This window comes from Notothenia coriiceps, unplaced genomic scaffold, assembly GCF_000735185.1.
Source record: "Notothenia coriiceps isolate Sejong01 unplaced genomic scaffold, NC01 NC01_scaffold00037519, whole genome shotgun sequence".
Taxonomy (NCBI): Eukaryota; Metazoa; Chordata; class Actinopteri; order Perciformes; family Nototheniidae; genus Notothenia; species Notothenia coriiceps.
This window is the reverse complement of record NW_011370220.1, coordinates 67,210-76,608: the sequence shown is the minus strand read 5'-3', so window position 1 is coordinate 76,608 and position 9,399 is coordinate 67,210. Positions and strand designations below refer to the sequence as shown.

At 38.5% G+C, this 9,399-nt stretch overlaps 1 long non-coding RNA gene across 1 annotated transcript in view; it reads right to left on the bottom strand.

The window, feature by feature from the left end:
* Nucleotides 1–126: 126 nt before the first annotated feature.
* The window catches only part of LOC104967670 (uncharacterized), a 9,745-nt gene continuing 472 nt past the window's right edge, over nt 127–9,399 (bottom strand). The window contains exons 2-3 of the long non-coding RNA XR_800752.1: nt 6,717–6,719; nt 127–194 (exon numbers count right to left, since the gene is read on the bottom strand). This is a non-coding gene — a long non-coding RNA (uncharacterized lncRNA). The remainder of the gene's footprint in view (nt 195–6,716; nt 6,720–9,399) is intronic.

The window sequence follows — 9,399 nt, the reverse complement described above, 5'->3', positions numbered from 1 at the left end:
CACACACACACACACACACACACACACACACACACACACACACACAGCTTGTAATGTGTGGCGTAAAGCTTTTAACACATCAATTGTTGGTGTTTTAGAAAACTGTCAAACACAGATGCTAAAACAAACTAGAAAATGAATTTCCTGCTGAAAATGTGTGCGAATGTTGTAAACTGTGTATATTTGTTGCTGAACTTAGCAACAACAAATTGTTACAGCTCAAATGCATTGCAATGACTTTGTTGAAAACTTGAAAGGGAAATGTTAAACTGCAAGAGTAGGAAAAATAGTGAAGAAGCTTAATATGTAAAAGAAAAGGTTTAAAATAAGGTATAAACAACAACATGTATAGCCTCAATGTCCTGAAATAGCTGAACAAGTTAATAGTTGAATGGTTTCTGTAGCTGAAAGTAGGCTGAAGGAGTTAGATATTAAATGTAAGTAGTAGTGAATGAATGTGTATTAAGAAGAGAAAAGAAAGTAAAAACACTTTGAAAAGCAACAGAATATTGTAACTGCAAATGTTTGAACTAAAACCATATGTCACCAATAATGTATAATATTTGTAAACAGCATTCACACTAATGAACATAGTAACTTACTTCCCCAAGGTATGAATACATCTCTTTTTTTTTAAAAGCCAGACATTGTAATTATAGCTTTAATCACAATAAAGTACCAACATGGCTAAACTTTGCTGACCTGGGTAAAAATGTTGTTAGAAAGTTGCACTTTCTGTAATTATATTTAATTAAAGACTACTTGTGTAGCGTGGAAAATACTAGATCAATTTTGCTATACTTGAGAAACTCAGGCGATGTTTCCAATATCTGGGATTGTCGAGGCATCTAGCTGGTTAAATGAGACGTGTAAATCCAATTACACTTTAAGCCCACTAAAATGCTCCATCACACATCTAACCTGCAGCCACACTGCAGACTAATCCCTCTCACAGGTCGGCAATATAAGCTGGAGCTGAATCAGCACACTGTAAAGCATAACTGAAGTCTCTCCAATGACTAGTTTCCAGATGTTAGCCCATTGCTCAACCTGTTTCAGCTGCTGACAAAGGAATACAACTACAGTTTGACAAACACTTCTCTTCAATTAAATGAACGAAACAGTCAAGTCTCTAGGTGATAATTCCTGTTTATTACAACACCAGTCATACTTTTAATCGCTCTGGCCATCATTTCAGATATACAAACAGTGCGTTCACCAAGTGAATTGCAGTAATTTGGAAATGTGCATCAGCAAGAAATACAAACAATCACAAATGTTGAACAAATGGTGCAACTGTGTGTTTTCCTCCTAAACTGGTTATGGATGTCTGCCCCAAATTCAGTCCAATATTTGTTGAGACATGCCCCTCAAAAAACCAAAATGTCAAATGGCTGATGGCACTAGAGGAAAAGTCAAAGGATCGCAGAAGTCAGAAGGTTTGTCCTTATGGGGATTTCAGTTTGGATCAAGTGGTACTGGCTAAAAAGATGAACTCTTGTAATGGAATGAAGTCACTGTTGATCATTATTCTAATTAAATTAATCAATGTTCAATGTCATGCAACACCCAATACTATGGGATAAAACACATCGCACTTTCTTTCAGCTGTTTTTAACTCCAATCGGGTCTAATTTCCTTTCCTCTTATGTCCACCACTCATCCCTCTTTTTCTTTTCTCCTTCCTCTCTCCCGCTGAGATGAAAGTCTGTTATAGGAAGTGACCTGGCACCGCGGTAACAGTCTGTCTCATAATAACTATTCTGACCTCTAACCCTTTAAACTAGTAAAGGATTTACATGTAGAGTACATATTGAAGTGCACTCGTACTGTATAATCTACATGATACACGCAGAAAATAACAAGATACTGTGATCACGATTAAAAAAAAGTGTAACATCTGTGTTAGGAGATGTAACTACCACTCTGACACACACATACAAACACATACACACACCCTGAGTCTGCCCCAGCCCTGCCATCACACACCACATCAAAGCGGCTTATTGCTAAGCAGTAAAAGTGGCGCACTGGTTTGAATTTATTCCCTTCAGTCAGACGTTTATTCGCTGCTTCCCTTTCTTAATGAGCGTCTTACAATAACCCTGTCACTTACTGCGGCAAATTACTGCTTCCTAAATGAGGGGCTGATGGTGCCTTTGTGTGTGTGTGTGTGTGTGTGTGTGTGTGTGTGTGTGTGTGTGTGTGTGTGTGTGTTTTCACCTCACACTCTCTTAGGGCACCTGTATGTGATTTAGCGTTCCACATGGCCTTTCTCCCAAAGTACACTTTTACCTTTTTACTATCCACCCAAAAGCGAGGGGGGGGGGGGGGAAGAGAGAGCCACAGAGCTGTAATGATGAAAGAGGAAAGAGATGGAGGGAAGAGAAAGCAATAAAATGGAAATGAAAGGAGAGGGAGCGGTGGGAGAGAGGAGATCAGCGGAAGAAGAAGCAGAGAGAGAAAAAAGGGGAAATGGAGTAAATTATAAAGCTGTAATCTACTTCTAAGTGTCTAATAAATCTCTAGCTTACATCTTTTCCCTGTGATTTAAGTCACACTCCTCTTTTTTTGCTGATATATTCACGCTTTCTCATAAACTGACAGCGTAATTGATTGACACTTCATTGAACATGATTTTCTATCGTCACAAAAATGACTTGCACTGCAGTTTTGTGACGGTTCATCAGATTTTTTCCACAGCGAGCAAAGCTGGTCAACATGCAAATCAACGAAGCTGCTTGTCTTATATCAATATTGCATGTTTATTGGAAAGGAGCCTGCAAAAGTCTCTTGTAAATGCAAATTGAATTCAAAGCCAAGGTGGAATGATTTATAATATTTTTTATGATTTATTAATCTAAAGTCTCTCAACAAACTTTCCCTAGGCAGTTCTTTAATGTGTGCTTTACTTTGTTTTATGTGGCTTCAAACAGAATCATTTTCCGATTATATATTTTCATGTGCATAACATGGCATTTCTGATAGAAAAGATATTGGTATTTTAAACGAATGTACATGAACGCATTCTGAACACTGCTTTTGTTCCCAATTTACTATATCATTAATACAATAGTTGAGAGAATGCTCATTAGACTAAACCATAATTAAAATAAATGTTAGTTGTCCTTTATTCAACAAGACCTAAAGGCTACCGCCATGAATTCAGCTTTGTAAGGTTGAATGTGGTGTGTGAGCTAAATGCTAACATCAGCATGCTAACATTCTCACAATGAAATGTGTTTTGAGATATTTCAGTCTGAAACAAAGTGATGGACTGGTATTTTTTAGCTTACATAGCGGTGTTATGCTCATTCTTTATATAACACATTTACTGAGCTCATTACACATAAATGTTGGGTTTATTGTTTCCAATACAGGCAATTTTAATGAGAACAAACAAACAAACAAACAAGACCATGAATAATGTGATTGCTGATGCTTTGAAGGCCTGGAAAACCCGACTTGTAAACATGAAATAAAAAGGGAATGAAAGGGTATAAAAATGAGAAAATGTTAGTTTAAAAATAAAAGACAGAGTAAATTGGCTGAGAAAGGAGCAGTGGGAGGTGTAGGCTCACTGTTCTGGGATGGACTTTAGCTTATTTTATACTATTACTAAACTAAAAATACCCCACCGCCCCACAGTCCGGCCCTGTCTGCAGCCCAGCAAGTGTGTGTGCTCACTGGCACCAACTCCACCGTATAATACCATAATTCTATGTCATTTCTGGGAGTAGTTAAAGGCTCTTAAACTAAGTACTACTTTTACTCCCCTTTACTCAGACTGTAAAAAAGCACAAGTGGCAACTGGTGGGTGCCACGCTGCGGAGACTCGGAGTCTGACGGTGCACGTTTGTGTAAGTATGAGGATAATTCTACTGAGGGCAAAGATCAAGACAGCTATCTTTGACTGCTGGGATTAACCCTAGCTGACCGTAAACTAAACAAGAGATCATGTTCACCTGTGACCAATCCGAAGGAGAGGAGGAATTCAAATGAGAGTATAAAATAATCACACTTTCTGCAAATGTAAACATGCCGAAAAGGTCAAACAGACAGAGACAAATATGGAATAACGCAGGGAGAGATTTAGTTATTCCCTCTACGGCAAGGTCGGTGCATTAGCTGTAATGTTGCAAGCTAAAAACATGTAGATTAACAGGCCGGGATTAGCAGGAGATTAGACATCAGTCTCTAATCCAAATGCACCGCGCTTTTGGTTTTGATGGGAAGGTGGAGTGTGGGAGTGTTTGGATGTGAGGGGGGGTAACGAGCACATTGGAGGCCGATTCTCCATCCCTGCCCTTTCTCAGCGGGGAGCAATACATCTCTGAGGGGGAGGGAGACGTTGGGTCACAGCCTCAGGTCGGCCGTTTCCAGGTCAAGTCCTAAATGTCAGAACAGTGGACAAACTAAATGAATGTGGCACTTGCTGCCTGATTAGAGCTGCTGGGTGAACTGGCACATCGTTTCAGATTGGCGGATCAATGAAGATGGACATTAGGGTTATCTTAAGTTTAACTAAATAAAAAAATGATAACATGTTTGAAAAATATGGGTTTGAAACCAACAAAGTGAAAACTAAGTTCTGTTCTTGAAAAGCTTCCTCCTTAGCTTTCATGCAGTTGTTAAAGTGGGTGTTTTATGGAAAAACCAGAAGTGTCTAAGGGGAACTTTTGAAGGTAAAGATGTTATTAAAAGGGGTGAGCACCCCGCGCACTTTTCTGTTTTCACCTCAAATAGGTCGCATCATTCACACTGATAATTTGATCATTCAGGGTTTCAATCAGGTTTGCATGCAGCAACATGTAATCAAGACGGATAACAAGAACTGCAACACTGACTCTAAAACCATTACAATATCTGTGCATGGAAACTCTGGTTAAGACTAGGCAGAGACTGTGGTTATGGGCAATAAAATATGGTTAAGCTCTGTTGCGGGAACTTGAGTTTCTTCTGCATGCCAGCCTGATGTGCTAAATGCTACTTCATCAGCCAAACCTCTCCTACTCTCCGCCTCACTTTACATAGCACGCAACTTCCTGCATTTGTAACATTGGCTTTGGATGTAAATCATGTGCTGAATTGTTAAATATGTTTATAATTCCTAGGGATACGGTGCTGGATCCTAAGATTTGCAGGGCAAGCAAAACCACCAACAAACCACTAACATCCTTATTCTGTAGCTCTGGATACCAATGGCATTTTCAGAGACCAAATAACCTCTGTAGTACAAGAACATCGCCAATGTGCTTAAGATATCATAGGTATTTATCAACAAAAAAGGGCTTTTTCAGCAGAAAATCTATTTGATTTACTGATATATAGAAAGACTATACTGTAGCACTTTTTTGACAAGATTCAAAAGAAAAGTGGGGAAAAGGTAAAGTATATATTACATTTCATTGAAAGCACTTGTGTCTTCAAAATGTTATGAGCCAAGGAGCAGTTTTTATGCAGTACGCCACCTCTATCGAAAACAATTCTCCATCAGTCCCCATGGCAAACTATCTAATAAAGCAGAAAAGCCATAAAATAACAATAAGAAATAACATGAAATGGCCTCGGAGCTGACACTCGGGAGACTAAAAGGATTCTGTGTTTAGGGAGACTTGCTGTACGGAGCAAAGTAAAGCTCAGATAAACACAACATATAGAAGCATGTCTAATTATAGGACGCACATGCACAAACTGACATTAAAACACACACATGGATTCTTTCTTCAGATGCAGCATTTGGTCTCACATTCTCTATTAGTTATCCACACCTCCAATGAGATATCCAGAGGGGGTGACATGCTGCAGTTGGAAACACTTTGAGAGCTACAGCATGATCCCTTATTGATCTGACCTTTAATATACACACCTCTACATTACGATCAATCACCTTTTCACTCTACTAACATGCAATGTGTCATAGATGATCACTCCTCTCGGTTGCTATGTTTTACCTTGTAGAGCCGTGACAGACACACCTGCTACAAACGGGTGAGATCAGCCTCCGATAAAACTCTCCACACACAGGTCAGGGGTCAGGGAGTAAGTGTGCATGCACATGTGTGGTAGTGACTTCTGTCAGGACAAGTTATCTTCTACAAAATCTACTCACAGAGACAATTCAAGCTCTAAAACGGATAAAAACCCTACTGGGGTTTAGGAAAATACTTACAAACGACAGTATGTGATTATCTATAATAATGTAATGTTTCCCCTGGCGACTGTACAGCACATTGAACAAAATGATCGTGTTCAACACACTGAATCCAATATGAGGGGGAAATATTCCTGGCTGCTAACTGAGTACGAATTCCAAGATAAATACATTGTGTCTTATTTGTGATTTTCAGGTTTATACTTGACAAATCATATTTAAATGTTCTTTTATTCCTTTATAAATGTAATCAATATCTTAGTCCTGACTGTCAATCAGCTGACTCTGTGTAGCAGCATCTTGAGGTTATTATAAAAAAAAAATGAAAATCAGTACATTAATGACAATTATTACGTTTATTTGCATAAACAACAAACTCACGAGTCACGAAAGCTGAATTGTGCTTTGTTGAGCTGATTTTTAAATCATTAAAACCCAATGATATATAACCAACAATTAGGTGCCATGGTACACCAAGCTAAATATGTAAAAATAATAGTTAGTCCTGCAATAAAACTATTAGAATGTTTAGTTTTCCCTGTTTTGGCTCAATGTTATGGACTTTCTGGAGGCTGTAGTGTGTGCTGCTAGTAAACTGTATTGCATTACAATAGCAAGTGCTTCTATTATTTGGTCCAGCTCATTTATAAAAATCAGGCTAGGTTGAACAACCGAAGAGCCTCTCTGCACCCTGCAATAAATCCTCCTCCATGAAAATAGGATTTTTGTTTCCGGACCGTGGCCAATGGCAACTGACTGTGTATTATAATTATAATATAATTGAGAACAATCAGTTCATTACAAAATGATAAATCCCCATTGTAGAAAACTGGACTGATCTTGTTTATATCTGATGAAATATATGCTGTACTAATGACTCAAATTAACAACAACAACAATATAACCAATCGTTGTACTACACAATGGATAGAAATGAGAGGCCCTGTAGAGCCTCACTGTACGTTCTCTAACATTGTAGATAAGCCAGTGAGAAGATTTCAGTCATGTCCTTCGCTGAAAATACAAACCACAATGCATGACTGTTAAATGCAGAGCTAGGAGCTGTGAGCTGAAACGCAGGGTGAGCTCACTCAGCTGATCCACGCCTGCCGAATCCACTGTCATAAGAAGTTATACTTTTTAAGAACAAGTGAAGGATGAGTGTAAACTATTTTGCACCTTTATAAAAATATTGTATGATATAACTTAATGAACATGAGCTCATCATTCTTCTTAATCAGATGAAAAAGATACAGATGTAAATTAAAATGCACAAGGAAAATGGGTTTCAACCCTTTGCTGAACATTAATTAATCAGTATAAGTTGAACTGTAGTAGATATTTTCTTCATTATAAATTATTCCACAGATTATTTTTCCTAATTTATTCAATTCACCTTTGCCATTTGCAATAAAATTGTTAAATATTGCATTAACGCTGTTAATCGTATAGCTAAATAAACAGATATTTAAATATGACAGATTTACAAAACTAATTGAACTGAACACTAGAGACAAAAATAACCAAATTATGATAGGTATAAAACATTAAACATTATTTTTTTTTTATCACACACACAAACACACCCACACACACACACACACACACACACACACACACACACACACACACACACACACACACACACAGTGTATGGCCGTGAAGCATATGTATGAACGTTGACCCATAAAGCAACCAAGCAACCACCGAGTCCACCACATCAGACAAACAGTGCATCTTTTCATTTGGAAAACAGATGGATGCTCGACTCCCAAAGAGGGGGAGAAAGATGAGAGGAGGAGGGCTGGGAGGAGGAGAAAGTAAAAATAGCGGCTGATAAGAAGGAGGAAGCAACATTAAAGGGCGGGTAGAGAACAAAGGGGGGAGGTGTGAACTAGAGCTGTGGGAGAGAGGAGAGGAGGAAAAGAGAGACAGAGGTTATCGAGAAACGATGCTGGTTTGTACCACATTGATTTTAGGTGCAAAGATTGATGTTGAGGCATCCAACGATTTGTGCTTTTGCTCCTCAGTTCTCCCCCCTCCACCACACCACTCCTCATACAGTATATGTGATCAGGATGCAGGATGGCCTTACGACCGTGGCATTTATCACTTTTACTCATTATCTGTTGGCAATGGAGGAATTTAATCTATTGGGCCTTTACCCACAGTCATTCTGGATAATGGGTTCCTATGTAGAATGTAAATGTGTATTTTAATGTGGGAGCATTACATACAGAATATTAAGCTTCATCAATATAAACATTATTGCAATGTAAATTATAATTGTTTTGCATGTTTACTGGTTTGCTATCTTATGGAAATCTAGTTGCCATGGAAAGGGAACCAACATTTTTAGGTTGAAGGTAGGACTGTAACAAGAAGGATCTGTCCCGAGTCTATATACTTACGTGCCAACAGAACACAAACACGCTCTCACATCCCCCCCCAACCTCTACACAATTTTTCCGTCCTCGACACTTAGAAAGTACTACAGACTATCGTCGCTGTAACCTCCTCTTTCATGTCAGTCGCTTCTCTACTCCTCCTCTTCCCTACACTCCTCTAGTTTTCCTTCTCCCTTCCTTCCGAGAAGTACAAGAGGAGTAACTGTACCTCCTGTGGTACTGTTTGAAGGTAACTGTACTCTACCTACAGCAAGGTTGACGAATATTAGTACAACGGACATAGTGGGGTTAATCACCCGAGTCCAAAATACTTTACGGACGCAACAGGTGCGCTTGTCGTCACATTATTAACAAGAATCAAGACGTTCCCGTTAGACAGTTCGAAACAAAAAGAATTCTACGATTTCTCCAACTTAATTGATAGCTTTATGTAAATTCCACAAAACCTCATGCAAAAGGAAAGAAAAGATTGGTTTTAGTGTTCTCGTCTTCACGTCCTTTATATGATTTATTCCAATAAGAACGTAATTACATTTCCGACGTGTACAACGTACATACCGGATTGACGAACGGAATGATGGAATGTCCCAATTAAATAGTCCGGTTTAATTAGTCTAAACCGACATTATATTCTTGTAATGTCCAATGCAATTTATGCGTAAATGTACATTTCGTCTAAAATGAGAGATTATTTAGGAAGACACACCTTCGACCAGGAGCTACGATAGTGTCAGATTTGTTGTCAGTTCGTATTACGAAAAGAAGAAAGACTATAGATAGGTCAATTTAGCTTTATAAAATAAAACTGAGCGTCTTGAAACCTTAGGTCACTTAGGT